Raw genomic sequence first — 13,522 nt, forward strand, 5'->3', positions numbered from 1 at the left:
TTAGAACGAAAGGGGTGAGAGTGTCTTCTGGGAGGGAGAAGAGTGGTTGGGAAAGGAGCATGAGACCATTGTCACCCTCTTCATTGGCATGACCATTCGTTGAGCTCTTCTTCTGGTGGCAGATACTGTGCTCAGAGCTTTACAAGTCAAATGACTTCAGATTCTTGTAGCTGCCAGTAAAGGAAGCTCAACTAATTGACTTAAGAAATATGCTAATCAATTGGGTCATGGAACTGGGAAGTCCAGGAGTGGATTTGGCTCCCAGCAATGCATGGTGATAAATATATCATCATCATCATCATCATCATCATCATCATCATCACCATCATCTTGATTCTATATTCCTGTAAGAACTGACTTCATCCACTGATAGATGGGCTCTCTCTTTTCCAGCTCAGTAACTCCAGGAAGGAGAGTCCCTTTCCCATGGTAGACTTTGGCCTGCAAAGTCTTGAGCTCATTCTAGAGACCAATTACTGTTGCCAAGAGGGGGGATATCATGATTGTCTGGGCATGCTCAGTGTCTCGTCCCTGTGGCCAGGAAGAGACCTAGGCTCTGTGACTAAAAGTCTCAAAAGAGTGCATAGAATGTTGTGGATCCCAAAGAAAGGAGTGCTATGAAGACAATACAAAAAGAAAGTATAGGAATGAATTCATGATTCTGTCACATATATGCATTACTTTATTTTTTATTTTTTAAAATATTTTTTTTTATTGATTTTCCACAGAGAGGAAGAGAGAGGGATGGAGAACTAGACACGTTGATGAGAGGGAAACATCGACCAGCTGCCTCCTGCACCCCCCACCGGGGATGTGCCCGCAACCAATGTACATGCCCTTGACCGGAATCAAACCCGGGACCCTTCAGTCCGCAGACCGACGCTCTATCCACTGAGACAAACCGGTTTATGCATTACTTTCATTGGCACTATTGTTGGCCTTATTTTGCAGAGGAGACAAATGGAGAGGTTGAGTAAGAAGGTCACACTTGCCATGGCCAGTGTTTTCCAATGGTTAGTGTTGGCTCATACACCAAAGGGTTGTGGGTTTGATTCCAAATCAAGGGCACATACCTGAGTTGCAGGTTGGATCCCTGGCCCCAGTCAGGGCTCATGCGGGAGACAACCAATCTGTGTCTCTATCATATCAATGTTTCTCTTTCTCTCTTTCCCCGCCTCCCTCCCTCCCTCCCTTCCACTGGAAATCAATGGGAAAAATATCATCTGGTGAGGATTAACAACAACAACAACAAAAGAAAGAAAGTCATACTTAATTGCCCGGCCAGGATTAGGACCCAGGATTGCCCAACCTGAAAACCCCTGCTTTTATCCAGGGTAGTCCCTGCCCTGACAGGCCCCGCAGAGCTCAAAGACACATGGGGAATGGGAGGAATCCTGCAGGAATCTGGAGTGGGAGAGACAGTGGAAGACTTTGCCCTGGGCCCTGGCTCCACTGGCTTATTGTCCTTATTCCTTATAGGAAGGTCCAGGGTTTCTCTGTGAGCAGGGAGCTCATCAATAATTTGCTCACAACACTCTGTCACACCACTTTAACTCGGGACCCTGGCCGGGGATCCTCCAGCTTGTTTTTCCTCTGTGGGCACGAGTCAGGCTTTTCCCGGGCCTCAGGTTCAGGGCTGAGCTGCATTGCTTGCTATCTGCGTTTTTGTACACAGAAGAAGCGACCCTCCTCAAAGCCAGCTTGTCAAACGTGTCCAGCCACCCAGTTCCCTGATGGGAGGCCCGGCACCTCCCCCAGACCGCTGCTGTGACAGGCCACAGCCTCTCCCACCTGGCATCGTGTCTCCTGCTGCTCCTTGTTCCTGCATGGAATGCACTTCCTCTACCCTCTGCCCAGCTGGCTCCTCATCCCGTGGAATCCAGCTCAGGGGTCAGTTCACTCAGAAAGCTTCTGTGGCATACCTCTCTCCCCTTTTCTGAGAGCACTAATCACATTCTGGCAAACATGCTTTTCACTGGTCTCTTTTCCTCACCACGCCCTAAGATCTTCGAGGATAAGAACTCCATTTCTGAACACAGTTGGTGCTCCATAAATGAGTGTGGAATTAACAAATGAATGCATCAAGGGACATTCCCTTTTGCAGGCTAAGCCACAGACCAGGGCTGCCTAGGGTGTACTGGGGATGCAGGCAGGCCAGGAATACAGCCAGGATCCTTGAGGCTACATGGGCAAATTCCTCTGATTTCAGACAGAGGCCCGGGTCATTGCTGGCTTCTCTACACCCTATAAAAAGTAAAGTAGAATTTAGTTCTTAGGTAAATTATACAGTAAATCATAGACGTGTGTGGAATATTGGAGTCATGGAAGCTGATGTCGGGGCGGGGAGGAGGGTTGCTTATGTAACTGATTTTGTGGAGGAAAAGCCTTTCCTCTACTGTGTTAGGTTCTGTTAATTGAGGGTCTTCAGATTAAACTAAGAATGGATGGATTGGCAAGAAAAAAAGGCAGATTTAATTACGTACATGCAGGAGCTTATAGAAAAATGTGAGATGGTTAGAATTGGGGGTTTATATACTATCAAGGGGGGGAGGGAGAAGGGCGCTTAAGGGAAAACAAATGACTTTTATGAAAGCTAATTGTGCCCTGGCTGTTTTGACTCAGTGGCTGGAGTGTCGGTCTGCGGACTGAGGGTCCCAGGTTCGATTCCGGTCAGGGGCATGTGCCCCTGTTGCGGGCTTGATTCCTAGTGGGGGGCATGCAGGAGGCAGCCAATCAGTGATTCTCTCTCATCATTGATGTTTCTATCTCTCTTTCTCTCTCCCTTCCTCTGAAATCAATAAAAATATATTTTAATAATGATTAAAAAAAAAAAAAGAAAGCTCATTGGGCCCTTAGGAGAATAGGTGGGAGATATGGTAGTTTTATGATTATGTCTGTTCAAGCTGGTGATTCTAGTCTCTAGTCAGTCTTCCCAAGTTGCTCCTCAGGGAGGGCATTTAAGGACAGTTGAGTTCTTTTGGGGAATCTGTGCTTTTAGGCAGATAACAGATATCAGGAGCTCAAATTCCTTCTCAAAATAACTTTTGTGCCAATGTGGCATATTCTGGATCCCTTCATCAAAACGTTAGGGATTTGCCCTAACTGGTTTGGCCCAGTGGAGAGAGTTTCGGCCTGCAGATTGAAGGGTCCTAGGTTCAATTCTGGTCAAGGGCATGTACCTTGGTTGTGGGCACTTCCTCAGTGGGAGGTGTACAGGAGGCAGCTGATCGATGTTTCTCTCTGATCGATGTTTCTGATTCTCTATCCCTCTCCCTTCCTCTCTGTAAAGAATAATAATAAAAATTTTAAAAATACATTTTTAGCCGGGACCGGTTTGGCTCAATGGATAGAGCGTTGGCTTGGGGACTGAAGGGTCCCGGGTTCGATTCCGGTCAAGGGCATGTACCTTGGTTGCGGGCATATCCCCAGTAGGGGGTGTGCAAGAGGCAGCTGATCGATGACTCTCTCTCATCGATGTTTCTAACTCTCTATCTCTATCTCTCTCCCTTCCTCTCTGTACAAAATCAATAAAAAAATATATTTAAAAAAAAAATACATTTTTAAAAAAAGTTTAGGAATTTGATACTTTATCAGTTAAAGCTGGATCTAGGAGCTTAAGCCATTCTGGTCTCTCCCCCCCCCCCCCCCCCAATCAATTAATGGATCAATCTGTTCCCTCCCCTCTCCCTCCCTTTCCCTGTCTTCTTCTGTGATGGCTCCTTCCATATCATGGCCAGATGGTCTCCAGCTCCTCCAGATGTGCACCAAGCCAGTGGCTGGCAACCTCTCTTTTCCCAAGAATTCTAGCAAAATTCCTTGGGTTTGGTCTCATTGGGCTCTGCAAGGGAAGAACTTGGCTGATCAGCCAGGCCAGGCCTGGCACATGTGCCCATCCTGGAGCCAAGCGGGTGGAAAGGCCGGGTCAGCTTCACCCAAACCACGCGGACTGAGAGCACAGGAGAGGTGGTTTCCAGGGGGATAGCTAGGGTGCTGCTAACAGAAGGAGTGCAGCGGAGTCTAAGCAAGGGGAAACCACAGATGTCCTTCATGCAGAGAGAGAGAGAGACGTCTGCAGGATGAGAAAAGCTGAATCATAGAGCTGCGGAATCACCGCCTCAGAAGGCTGGAACAGAAAGACTCCTTAAAAGTGGGCTCAGGCCGCCTTTTATGTGACAGCCGCTTGCCTGGTGCCCCGGGGAGCCCCATCCCGTCCCTGTCTGATGCCCAGGTCCCAGGCAGCCTGGGGGATCAGGGGAAGGTCCCGTGTTGTTCCCTCTCTCTCTCCTCGCTGCTCTTCTGCCGGGAGATTCTGGGTCACAGCTGCCCACCAGAGGCCTCGTTTATGCTCCTTTCCAACAAGCTCTGGGCGCTGGCCATCTGCCAGGCTGGCGGTCAGCCACATCATCCATGAGCCATACACTCTCTCTTTGATAAAGAGGCCACCTCGGAAATACATCCGGGGCGCTTGGAGAGCTAAAAGCAAGTCAGGAAGCAGCCCAGCCTGAGCCTGGGGCTCAGAGCCCTCCTCTGGCCTAGGATGCCTTTCCCTGTCTTCCCTCCACGGCCCCTCCCCTCCAACCACAAACCAGAGCTCGCTGTTCAGACCTGCTGACACACTGCTGAGGCCTGGGGCCGTTCTAGTTCTCCCGAGTGAAAGCTGGAAGCTGGAGGGAAGGACGGTTAACCTAAACAAAGCCTTACAGCACAGAAAGGCCAGGCCGTACCCTCTCCCCCATCCTCTGCTGCACTGCAGAGGCTCCGAGGCTGAGCCGGGACTGAAAAGTGTCCCTGTGGTTCCTGTCATCCTTCCTTCCTTCCTGTCCTCCTTCCCTCTTCACTTCTCCCTCCACAGAATGTTCTAGCAGAAAGGTTTAAAAACACCCACTCTAGAGATTGCAGACTGGCGGCTCACTGTTCAGAACATATTGTATTTGGCTCTCCCACGGTTTAAGAAAAATTTGAGCCAACATTTTAAAATTTGGGAGCTTTCACATGAAAATTCATGTGTCCAACTTCTTTAGAAAGTTTGTAAGATCTGTTAATACTGGGCCTGCATGTCCACCTGGCACCAGTTGCGATGCCCACTGAGACCAAGTGCCAGTTAACATTTTAATTCACCCTTGGCATTTTTGTTTTTATTACTTTAGGTCAGGGTTTAGGGAACATCCGACCCGCGGGGTCATATAAGGCCCCTGAGGTCATTTGGTCTGGCCCTGCCAAGGCATTAGGCAGTGATTTAATTAAATGTCTGACCAAATATAGCAGGCTTTTATATATATACTAGGGGCCCAGTGCACAAATTCATGCACCTTGAAAGGAACTGTGGGCCTCGAGGCTGCGGTAGGCACAGGGGAGGGTCTTGGCACATCCTACGCACTCCCACCTGTTAAGTGAACTCACAACTATAGTATTAGCTATCATTATTGCTAATATTTCTTTCAACTCTGAGAGTCTACTGTGAACAGATTCACACATTCTGATGTGTACATGACAGGCAAGGCTTAGTATATGGTCTGGGATGTTTGCAGGGGGTGAGGCTGTGAACTCTTTAAGAGTGGAACTTCATTCTGTGGTGAGGCAAGGAGGGGAAGCTGCATGCTAGTAGAATGGCTTTGCTTAAAACTTTCTTAACATGGCCTTGAACTAAACTTATGGCCTTACTTTCCACATCTATAAAATGGAGTCCTGCAAACTCCTACTTCCCAGGGTTGCTTTGAAGATTAAATGACATAATTCATCTAAGGCATTCATCCGGTGTCTTGCACGTAGAAAAAAGCACTGAATAAACTATACTCATCACCATCATTCTGGGTTAAGGGGTTCTTTCTGAAGATCCTAAAGTCACTGCACATACCAAGCCTCAGTGGTCACCCTTCTGTGTTCCGGAGATTTATTTTTTACATATTCAGGTTCCCCTCTTAGACTCTTAAGCTCTGGGAGATAAGAATTGGCAGCCACAACAGATAGTGGAATGAAGAGCAATGAGTTCTAGCCTACACTCTGACAGCAACTGTCAGGCATGTCTCTGCTCTGGATCTTAACATTTCATTTGGATGAAAATATAGATAAGAATTATTCAGCTACTCCCCTGCACTGAGCACTGTTAAAAAATGATTAAAGAGCTGAAACCGGTTTGGCTCAGTGGATAGAGCGTCGGCCTGCAGACTGAAAGGTCCAGGGTTCGATTCCGGTCAAGAGCATGTACCTTGGTTTCGGGCACATCCGCAGTAGGGGGTGTGCAAGAGGCAGCTGAGTGATGATTCTCTCTCATCTATGTTCCTAACTCTCTATCCCTCTCTCTTCCTCTCTGTAAAAAATCAGTAAAATATATTTTTTAAAAAAGATCTTCATTACTTTAAAAAAATGATTAAAGAAGGCAATTTAGGCAATATAAACAAACTATATTTAATACTTCATGAAGTGGGCAGTCTCCATTCCCAAGAATCCAGAGAACTTGGAAAGGGGACAAAAGGCAGGAAGCTTTCATAGAATAAAGAATGAGGAACAGGGAAGAGAAAGCTAGAAAATGAATAAGGAAGAAGGAAGTAAGGATAGAGCACTGAGGTAGCTTGGGGCTAGGGGATTGACTGACTAGATTTACTGCATATCTGGTCAGGCAGAGTATTTTCTGGATAAGAAGTTACCTAAATTTTGGTCTGCTGACTTGACACTCCATGCAAGGGTGGCTCTGTCTAGAGCACGTGTGTCAAACACAAGGCCCGCGGGCCAAATCCAGCTCGCCAGGCCTTGCATTGTGGCCCGCACCACGCTGTCATCACTGCACTCCGCTGTCAGTTTATGACATTGTCAGTTTATGACTGTTCAGTAAACCATTCGGCCCGCGATTTAGGCTGGATTTTAGATTTTGGCCCCTTCTCTGATTGAGTTCGACACCTCTAGTCTAGAGCAGTGTTTTTCAACCTTTTTTGGGCAAAGGCACACTTGTTTCATGGAAAAAATCACGAGGCACACCACCATTAGAAAATGTTAAAAAATTTAACTCTGTGCCTATATTGACTATATATAAAGTAATTCTCTTGAATAGGAATCAAATAAACACAAAGAAAGTATTTTATAATTACTTTATTATGAAATATTAAGTAAACAAAATAGTGAAAAATTATAAAATTCTTGTCTTGTCTGCACCTACGGCACACCAGGCAACATCTCGCGGCACACTAGTGTGCCGCAGAACAGCGGTTGAAAAACGCTGGTCTAGAGCCTTGTGATGTATTTCAACAGCGCACTATGCTGACCTTCATGTGACTGTTCTCATTTAACCATGGGATAACTTTGTAAAGTACCTGGTATTGCTATCATCCCATTTTACAGATGAGGAAACCGAGGCTCAGAGAGGAAACCAACCTGACTCCAGATCAACCAGGCAGTAAGGGATGAAGCTAGTTTTGGCTCCAGAGCCCATGTATTACACCACTAAGCTGCCCTGATTTAACACAATGATTTCTAAGAACTCAAAATCCTAGGAAAACAAATCTAGGTCTGGGTAGTTTTAGTCCCCCCGCTGTCTCACTGTCTTACCCACCTCATATCATCTTACTCCTACCTCTAACCTCAGCACCCCGGTGTTTCCTTTCCTATTCCAGCAAAAGAGGTACTCCCACAGAAAGCCTTCATTTCATTTGCTCTTTCAGGCCCTGGAGAAATAAACTACCCTCTGTTCATAGAGCTAAATATCTCTCTCTTAGACTGATGGCTTCTTAACAGTTACTGAAATAATTTACCTAAAGGGGCCTTTTGTTGTGTGGCATTCGAATAAACAAGCTTGATCTAATCCCAGAGTGATGCTCAGTGCCATTTATTCCACAAACGTTTAACAAATGCCAGCAATGTGCTAGACACAGCCCTAGCTGTTGGGCCAGCGTGGGTCCGAGTTACTCTCTAGTGGAGGAAGGGGGAAGGATGAAACCAAGGAGTACACACATAAACAGAGTCAGGTTAGGATAGATGTCAGGAGACAATAATGCCGGGCAAGTGATGGAGAGTGAAGAGATGTGGCTGGTGTAGAGAGTGATCCCGGGGCAGTTGCCAGGCAGCATCGGTCACGTGGCTGTCTGTGAGTTTCACCTCCACCCTTTTCTGATTTCCAAAAAGAAAGTATTATCATCCTTACTTTCCTGAGGAGAAATGAGGCTTCTACAATAGAAGTTAAATAACCTGCCCAAGTTGCAAAGCTTAATTAAAAATGGCTGGCTGGGATTCGAACCACAGCCTTTCCTGCCAAGTCTGTTTCCTTCCCTGGCATTGTGTTAACTTCATTGTAAAATGAGTGGGTTAGATTTTAGATGAAAGACTTTTAGGGAAAAAGTCTTTCCTCTAAAATCATATCTGTACAAAGAATGCACAAAGGCAATCTGGCAGCAACTGATGCCTCTAAGTGTAGGTGCTCTGGCTATTTTCTCTCTGGACAAAAGCTGGGAGGACCAGGCTTACTTATTCTCTACGTGCCCACTGGGGTTTCAAAGAAAGCCCGTCAGTGGTTTAGCAGCTGCTGGAACAGGTCAGCAGTCAAGATACCAAGTGCGAAAACCTCAGGCCCGGAAATTGTGAGGACAAAGAGCAGAACTTCAGGCAGTCACAGGGAGGGGCTCACCCAGCTGGACCATACCAGCCCCAGTTCCTACTAAGCGTGTGGAGCTGCCTTCCAGGGATTTATGGAGTTGTTGTTTGGACTTTCCCGAGCTTCCACTCCCAACTCTACAGCCACGTCTCAACCATTGTCACCTCAGCTGTGAAAGGGTCCCTGACCCAGACCACAGACAGAGTTAGCCAACGTACATGCCCTTGGTTCCTTTTTTTTCTTAGAATACCTCTAGGAAAAAAGTGATGATAATAATAAGTATTTGGCCCTGTTCTGAGGCCTTATACAATGATCTCATTGAACCTTTTTTTTGCTATTGTTGTGGTAAAATATATATAACATAAATTTTACCATTTTAATCATTTTTAAGTGTTCAGTTCAGTGGCATTAGGTACATACACACTGTTGTGCGGCCAGCCCCTGGTAATCACCATTCTACTTTCCATCTCTATGAATTTGTCTGTTTTAGGTATCTTGTATGAGTAAAATCACACAGTATTTGTCATTTTGTATGTGGCTTAATTCGCTTAGCATGATGTTTTTAAGGTTTATCTTCATGGTAGCATGTATGAAAATATGCTTCCTTTTTAAGGTTGAATAGTATTCTGTTGGATGTATATACCATGTTTTCTTTATCATTCACTGATGGACTTTGGGTTGTTTCCACCTCTTTGCTATTGTGTATAACGCTGCTATGAGCAAGGGTGTATGAGCAAATATGTACTGCTATGAGCAAATATCTGTTCAGGTCCCTGCTTTCAATTATTTTGGATATATATTATTAAAAACAAGACAACAGGCCTAAAATAGAGTTACTTATGTTAAGCCCCATCTCACCCAACTGAGACTTATTAATAGTTTAGGCTTTTCCCAGAAATTGAGTTTTAAACTAGTCAGTCAGGGATCACTTGATCAGCACGAGTTAGATAATCTTCCTGATAGACACCTGCCATCCCCTGAAGAAAAGTAACCCTGCCACCACCTGTCTGCTTTCTGCCTTCTTGTTTCCACTTCCTTCTGTGTATAAAAGTCTCTCACTTCGTACAACTTCTTGGAGCCCCTTTCTATCTGCTAGATTGATTGATTTATTCCAATGAGTTTTATTTACTTGACAAAACCCAGAAGTGGAATTGCTGGATCATTCACTATAGGATGTTGAGTAGCATCCCTGGCCTCTCTACCAGGCACATTCCCTTCCTCTAGTTTTGACAACCAAAAATGTCTCCAGAGGTTGCCAAAGGTCTCCCCGGGGGCAAAGTCACCTTGCACGTGCTCCCTTCTTTGTCCTTTGTGGTTGCAGGAGTATTTAGCCACCTGGTGAAATCGTACATGTTCTGCTGGTCCCTCCTGGGTGCTCCCAATCAAGCTGTACCTTGTGTTTCTCCCACTGAACTGGGAACATTTTGAGGGCAAGGACCATCTCTAATTCACCTTGATACCCTCAGCACCCAGCTCAGTGCGAGGCTCTAGACTGAACCCAATAAAGGTTTGTTGGATGAATGAGTAAGTGAAGTGTGAACTGTACATCTTACCTTACAAATACTGACTTTTGAGGAGAAGAATCCATCCGTGGGTCCCTCGTTGCCCAGAAGGGCTTGCACTTGGTAGATATTTCTGTTAACACCCACATTTACATATCCCTTATCATTACTCCTCATCACCACCCATTGACAGATGGGTTGCTAAGGGAACACGTTTGGGGGATGCCCTAATTTTTGAAGTTGATAAAGGGGCAGCATGGGGTCATGGGTCCAGGTCAGTGCCGTCCAGTAGAACTTTCCACAGTGATGAAACTGTTCAAAAGGAGGCAAGTTCGCACAGGTCATTTCAGCTCCAGTAGTGACCTTTTTTGTACCTACATCATAATTCAGTTTCTCCCCTGCCTCATCCTACTTCCCTCCCTTCCCACAGCTGTTGGTCCTGAAAGTATCCACAGTAAAATTCCTGCATGCAGATCTCTCAGAGTCTACCACCCAGAGAACCAAGGTCTCAATCAGCACAGTAATAGCGGTGTGGTATCTGTGGAGGGATTGCTGATATTTGGGCCATGAATTTGCCATCTGGGGTCTGGAGAAATTATATACCAACTTTTCCTATAATGACCCCTGGTACCTAAACTGAGAGATGAAAAACAGCCCAGCTACCGCCCTGCTTCTAGGACACTACATTCCCATCTGCACCGAGCATCTGGTGCTGTCGTCCTTAAGCAGAGGCCAAGCGTGAGAGCCAACGGAAAGCCCACAGTTCACTGACCTCAGATGGTTCTCTCAAGCTTCTGCCATGCTCGAAAGACTGCCAGGTTGCTCTGAGTTCCCTGGTGTGACAGCAGGCCCCAGGGAGCTTTGGAAGGGCGGAGAACAATCTGACACTGACAGTAGAGACAGCCTGTGGAGGAGGGGACTCCAGGCAGTGCAAGTCAGAAGCCAGGGACTTCTCTGCTGAGTGGCACGGAGAGGGTAGAAGGCAAGTCTCTGGTTGTACACCTTTGCTGGGTGTGTCTGTGTTCCGTGTGCAAGCAATAGGTACCTTATAAGTATTACCTAATTTAATTTGTACAACCCCTTATGTGTCAGGAACTCTGATCCTGTTTTCTTTTTAAAAAAAAATATTTTATTGATTTTTTACAGAGAGGAAGGAAGAGGGATAGAGAGTTAGAAACATCGATCAGCTGCCTCCTGCACACCCCCTACTGGGGATGTGCCCGCAACCAAGGTATATGCCCTTGACCGGAATCGAACCTGGGACCCTTCAGTCCACAGACCGATGCTCTATCCACTGAGCTAAACCGGTTTCAGCTGATCCTGTTTTCAATGAGAACTAGCTCACCCAAGTTTGCATAACTAGTAAGTGGAGCTGTTGGAATTCAAACCAAGGACTTTCTGATTCTAATGTCTACCTTCCTTTCCTACTACTCCCATACTGGCCCCCGTTGTGATTGCAAACCTAGAAGCTCTAATGCTTCCGACTATCCGAGCTGCATGGACCCTTTAGAAGCGATCCAATTCAGGAACATGGCTAGTAGCTGCTAAGCTGTGTGCCATTGCTGCTGACCCACTCGTGATCCATGATTAGAAGACTGTTGAGAAAAATTCTGAGGCTGATTCTCAAGAGTCCCTGATCAATTAGTGACATCTGCCATGACCAGCGTACATGTGGCAGAATGTAGGTCTGGTCTTAGTAGTAACAGAATTGGTCTGACCTCCTTGCTTCACAAATGGAAAAACTACAGCCCAAAAAAGTGACGAGACTCAAGTAAGATACAAATTTGGTTGGATTTTTCCCTTTGTCTCCTGAGGTCAGTCTGCTTTTTTTTTTTTTTTTAAGTTTTTAATGGAAGTTGTATATAATGCTTACTTTATTCCTGCATCTTCTCAACTGTTTCTTCCTTGTATCTTCCCTTTTCCTTTCCTACTTGGCAAGATTTGGCTTTACATTCAAGGACTTTTTTGTGGTCTTTGTCTAGCTTTAGTCTAGTGATAACCACCTTAACTGGGGTGAATGCCCACATTAACGGTTGTACCATTAGCTTTCTCCCGTTACACTTGTTCAATGTAGATGACATATTTCTTCTTGTAAACCTGGACTACTTTGCTAATTTGCTGCCCATTGTAATTGCTCAAGCAACCTGAACTTCATCATCCTTTTGGATGGGCATGGATCGAACATTGTACTTCTGTCTCAGCTCTTTTGAAAGAGGAGACGACATAATCTTCCTGCGAATGTGGGAAGGTGCACTGAAATGCCTTTTATGGGTCTTGCTCTGGTCAGAAGTCTCACAGGGATTGAACTTCATTTTGACCGCTGGTGCTCCCTATGATGGCCACCAGAGAGAAGAGCTCAGTCTGCTTTTTGTGACCTGCCTCAGATCCTGGCAAAGGGGCTGTTTGCTGTACTAATTAAGCTCACAAATACCCACTTTGGGTGGCATTCAAATTGGTTGTGAGGCCCTGGCCAGATAGCTCAGCTGGTTGGAGCATTGTCCTGATATTCCAAGGTTGTGGGTTTGGTCCCTGGTCAGGACACATAGAAGAAGCAACCAACAAATGTATACATGGGTAGAACATCAAGTCAGTCTCTCTCTCTCTCTCTCTCTCTCTCTCTCTCTCTCTCCCAAATAAATAAATAAATAATTTTACAGCATTGGTGGTGAGCACTTGGAGTCAGGGGTCTCTGAGCCACCTAGTGCTCTCTGATCATTGGACTGGGATTAGAGTCCTCTTAGGGAAAGCCATGAGCTCATAAAGAAACTGAAAGAACTCTTCTGAACCACCCACATCTGGACCTGAGGGCCCACTGGAATTGCTAAGCCAAGGCCACGGCCCGACCAACTAGCAGTTTCACCTTTGGGGCTCATTTCTCACTTGTCAACCAGGTTTATGTAAGATATAGGGAAATTCCCAGAGGCTTGAACAAAACCAATGTTTAGTCTGTGGCATTGACTTAAAGAAAATATTTGTTTTATATTCTGGTTTTCTCTGTGAATGATTTTTACTTCACTGTCTCAAGGGGAAACAGTTTTTGCTACCTCCACCCTCCTATAGACAGAGAAAGGGAAAGATGCCATAAAGACTTATCACAAATCAGATGGGCACTGACTTGAGCAAGGAAACAGATTAATCCACAAAAAAAGCATTCATTGATGCTGAATTGGCAATGTAATGAGTTCCTATCACAATGCCTGTAGAAGCTCAAAGAATGTTTGCACAAATGAATGAATGAGTGAATGAATGAATGAATGAATGACTCAATTACAGGGCACCTCCTCAAATAAGCTTTGCTTGACAACCTATTTAAAGTAGCTAACTTTTCCCTTCCTCCCAGTCACTTTCTATCTTAAAAACCCATTAAATTTGTTTGTGGCAGGTACCACTATCTGAAATGATCTCTCTAAAACCGACCCTATCTAATAAAAGAGTAATATGC

At 45.5% G+C, this 13,522-nt stretch overlaps 1 pseudogene across 1 annotated transcript; it reads right to left on the reverse strand.

The window, feature by feature from the left end:
* Positions 1-11,954: 11,954 nt before the first annotated feature.
* On the reverse strand, positions 11,955-12,398 carry LOC311623409 (large ribosomal subunit protein uL24-like; annotated as a pseudogene). The gene has a single exon. The product of its transcript is annotated as a large ribosomal subunit protein uL24-like (transcript).
* Between the last annotated feature and the right edge of the window lie 1,124 nt (positions 12,399-13,522).

This window comes from Pipistrellus hanaki (genome assembly GCF_964339955.1).
Source record: "Pipistrellus hanaki genome assembly, chromosome: 5".
Classification (NCBI taxonomy): domain Eukaryota; kingdom Metazoa; phylum Chordata; class Mammalia; order Chiroptera; family Vespertilionidae; genus Pipistrellus; species Pipistrellus hanaki.